Raw genomic sequence first — 4,933 nt, forward strand, 5'->3', positions numbered from 1 at the left:
TGCTGTGCAGGAACGTCGGCCCGAGTTGGATGATATCGTCCACGATATGGACCAGCAGATGCACCATAACGTCGAAGAATGCGGGCGGGAAGTACATCTCAAGCTCGCATAGTATCACCACGATCTCTTCCTGTAGCCTACTGAGTTGCCTCACGCCAACAGACTTCCGAGAGATGACGTCGAAAAAGTTGCATAGGCCAAATAGGGTTTCACGGACGTGCGCGTCCATGATCCCACGGATTGCAACTGGAAGTATCTGCATCATCAGCACGTGACAGTCGTGAGACTTCATCCCGCTGAACTTCAGCTTCGCTGGGTCTAGGTATCTGCTTATCTTCCCCACGTAACCGTAAGGAAGTTTTACTCCTACGAGGCAGGTGAAAAACTACTCGATCTCCTCCTGACTTAGAGTGAAGCACGCGGGAGGGTAGTCATTTCCGGTCTTCTTGGCCTTTTTGCCTTTGCGACGACTTTCCGTGTCCTGCTTCGCCTCATCATCATCATCGTCATCATCATGATCATCATATATAGCGTGAAGCTCCTGCCTGATGCCCATTGATTTCAAGTCTGCCCTTGCTTTCGGCCCATCTTTGGTCCTCTCTGGCATGTTGAGCAGGGTACCAAGCAGACTCTCGCACACGTTCTTCGTGATATGCATGACATCAAGGCTGTGAGGCACACGGTGGATCTTCCAGTACGGCAAGTCCCAGAAAACAGACCTCGTTTTCCATACCTTCAGCAGCGGCTCTGGCGCCTTTCGCTTCTTTCCCGGCTCTGGCGCCTTTTGCTTCTTTCCCGGCAGTGGGCAGTCTTTCCAATTTTTCAACAGCTTGTCTATTTCCTCGCCACTCCTCGTACGCGGGCGTCCTCGGGGTTCGGTTTCACCATCGAACAGATCCTTGCATTTTCTCCACGGGTCATCGTCGCGAAGCCACCTTCGATGTCCCATGAACACGGTTTTCAAAGACCCGAGATCTCTATCTAGCTGGCGATACGTTGTGTCATCCATGCATCTGACGCATCCAGAAAATCCGTGGACCACCTGCCCCGCGACATATCCGTAACCGAGATAGTCGTGCACCATCGTGAGCAGCGCGGCTCTCATAGGGAAATATTCTTTCTCTGCGGCGTCCCACGTATTGGCTGGCGTTTTCCACAGCGTGTCAAGCTCCTCTTTCAGCAGCCCCAGATACAGATTGATGTCGTTCCCTGGTTGTTTCGGTCCTTCAATTAGCATACTCATGTGAATGTACTTCCTCTTCATGCACAACCAGGGGGGAAGGTTGTACATCCACACAAACACAGGCCAGGTGCTATGTGTGCTTCTCTGGCTGCCAAACGGATTGACTCCATCGGTGCTCGCGCCCAGCACGATGTTCCTTGGATCGTTCCCAAATTCTAGGTCTTCGAAGTTCAACGCTTGCCACTGGCTCGCATCCTTAGGGTGACTCAGCATCTTGTCTTTTTTATCTATCTCCGGATCATTTGCGTCATCTTCTCGCTTCTTCTCCTCCCTATCCGCGTGCCAACGTAGGAGCTTTGCTACCTTAGGGTCCGCGAAATACCGCTGCAGACGAGGAGTAACCGGAAAGTACCACACCACTTTTCGAGGAGCTTTCTTCCTCTTCTTGTATCGAGTGACGCCGCACACCGGACATATGGTAGACTCCGCGTGCTCGTCCCGATAAATGATGCAATTGTTCATGCACACATGGTATTTCACGTGCGGTAAATCCAGAGGACACACGATTTTCTTCGCCTCCTCCAAACTGGTCGGGCACTTGTTCCCCTTGGGAAGACGTTCGTGCCAGAATGACATGTTCTCGTCGAAGCATGCGTCGGTCATTTTGTGTTTTACCTTCATCTCCAGAGCCATGAGCGTTACTTTCAGGCGGGTATCCTCGGGCCTGCATCCTTCATACAATGGAGTAACCGCGTCTAACTCAAGTTGATCGCTTTCTCTCGGGCGGCAGCTCTTGCGTTATCCGTCTTCTTGAGAAGTAGCTCTTGAATATGAGGGTCCTGCACCCAGCCCATCGATGGTCCAGCGTCGTCTGCTCCGCCGGCATCATCATCTTCATGATCATGCGGCCCGTCGTCTGCTCCGGCATCTTCCTCATCATCATGTCCTGCATCTTCTACATGATGACTGTGTATAGCATCACCGTCGTGATCATCTCCTGGGGATTCTTCGTCTTCTCGCCCGCCCGAGCCGCGGTGGTTGTCTTGCTGCCCTTCCTCATTTCTTGCCCGGCCCCCATGGACGACTTCGTAGTCATCTTCATCACCTTGCCACCGATAGCCATCCATGAAACCACGCAAGAGCAGGTGGTCCCGCACCTGCCCGGATTCCGGGTCCGCAATAAGGCTCTTCAGCTTGCATCTTTGACACGGACATCTTATCTCCGTCTCGTTCTTTTGAAGCATCTCGGCCTTCGCGGACCTCAAAAACCTATTCACGATGCCTTCGGTCATCATGCGGACCATGGTCACCTGCGGGGTAGAGCAAAACGATATTTTAGAACCAAGAAAAATTTGGCATGACTTTCCCTAAAAATAGGACCAAAAAGAATGCTTAATGCCAAAATTCTCGCCGAAACGGAAATGAATCAACATTCCGGCAAAATATTGGCAACTATCACATTTCAAATACCGGTACACCTCCAAACACAAACACATATGCAACACCACAAACATATGCAACACCACGAACATACATAGATCTAGCTAGGCCATAAAAAGTGCATGTGCACATTGTTGTAGGGAGAACAACATAAATATAGCTTCCCCCCTTACTTACCTATCAAAACAAGGTAATTTAACCACTTAAATTGAATGAATCTATGGTGGAAATGAGGTGAAAAAGAGGAGGCACCCGAGACAAGGAGGAGGTGGAGAGAATGAAGTGGGGAGAAAGTGAGTGAGTGTGGGTAGGAGAGGCTGTCCAAAATATCTTGTTGCTGCCCACTTACTAATGGCGCACCAACTCTAAATGCGCCATTAGTAATCCAGGTTACTAATGGCGCACCTTCTGGTGGTGCGCCATTAGTAGTTTTGCAAAAAAAACATAAAAAATATAATAAAAAAACAACATTAGTGGCGCACTTTCCGACAGGTGCGCCATTACTAGTTACAACTAGTAATGGCGCACTGTGTCTGGATGCGCCATTAGTATGTTTGGACAGGCGCACTAGTTCAAAAAAAAATTTGATACTAATGGCGCACCCTGGGCCAGGTGCGCCATTAGTAGTTTCAACTCTAATGGCGTATCGTAAGGTGGTGCGCCATTAGTATATACTAATGGCGCACCGCTTGTCTGGTGCGCCATTAGTGTCAATTCCATCTATAGCCCTTTTTCTAGTAGTGTAGTATCCAGCTTTTTGGGGCACCAAGTGATGAGGCCATTGGATCTCTAAGAGAGAACAGTAACAATAAGGAGCGTGTTGTCAAGTGGCTACTTTGGTAACTTTAGAAGTAAAGATGTTGTGAGTAACTTGCTGAATGCATCCAGAGTTGCAAACTCAGAATTGTCACTTTGTTAAGTAAAGATGTTGTGAGTAACTTGCTGAATGCATCCAGAGTTGCAAACTCAGAATTGTCACTTTGTTGTAATCATCGGTGTTTATCCTAGGCCTTGCAGGGTGGACCGTTAAGCTGCTGCTTTGTTGCAGTATTATAGGATAATGAAAAGACCGGAAGCAAAAGAAGGTAACCAAGAAAACAATCAACCATACCAAACTCTTACAATTTATATTCAAGATTCAAAAGAGTAAGCAAATAAACCTCTTATGTGCATCACAATTTATACCGAAGAGTCAAAATTATAAGCAAATACTATTGTAATGTGCAATACAAGAATGAAATACTCATAATTGAGTAGGCTGCGAGGCCCAAGCGGCCAAGGAGTGCAGCGGCCCGTTATCCTTCCACCGTTGGAAGCGGGCAGTTGTCGCTGCTCTGTGAAGCCAGCCTCACGCTGTGCCTGCCACATTATGGACCGTGAGGCCCAGCTTTCGCATAGGCCCCAGCCGGTCCACTACACAACTTGAAACGGGCGGGCCAGCAGTAGCACACCCAAACCAGGCCCGCAGCGCTACAACAGCGTCCACATCACTTTAATGCCCCCACTCGGGTTACAAGCTCTCGTAACTGAGCTCGGTGAGTGAAGGGAGTGGAGACGGGTATTTAAACTGGTCGAGAGCCTCCTCGGTTGGCGAGGTGGGACTAAAGAAGGAGGAGTGCTGTGCTTCCTGCTGGGAGTGGGAGATGTTTTCAGCGTGGGCTTTGGCAGCTTTGGCATTTGTGGTTTTGGGCTCATGGACGTGGCCATGTGGGCAAGGCTCTGGCAGCCCTTCGTGGATTTTAGTGCTAATTAGCATAGTGAACCTGCTTAGCAGAAATGGAAACAAGTATAAATTGCTGCATGGTTAAAGTTGGGACTAAGAAATATTTTACTTGTATAAGAATCCCAAACGCATATCAGTTGGGAAAACAGTATACAGTCTCTATATCATGCATGCTCGAGTATAGCGTAATTAGCTAGTAAAAATCCGACGTGGAAGGTTAATTAGCGAAGAGAGAGACTAGTTATGTATCTTGTTGATGATACAAGTCTCTGACTGATGCATCGTCATGTACACCATCGGATGCAGGTGGCTCAACAAGCAGTTCTCTTTTCGAGGGGACGTTTATCAGAACCAATTTTTGGCATCAGCATGAAGCCATCCAGGAGTCTCATGAACCATGCATCGTCGAGTTCAGACGATGAAACATCTGACCACGAGAGCGAATCGGGTGATAAACAACCTGGTATGGTAGTGATCAAAATGAGGACCAAAGGATGCAAGACAAGAAGATCAAAGCACGAAAGGCGAGAACGAACCACAAGATATCATCATCTATGAAGCCCACACCATGATGTGCAGAAAGAGGA

This window comes from Triticum aestivum, chromosome 7A (assembly GCF_018294505.1).
Source record: "Triticum aestivum cultivar Chinese Spring chromosome 7A, IWGSC CS RefSeq v2.1, whole genome shotgun sequence".
In the NCBI taxonomy this organism is placed as follows: domain Eukaryota; kingdom Viridiplantae; phylum Streptophyta; class Magnoliopsida; order Poales; family Poaceae; genus Triticum; species Triticum aestivum.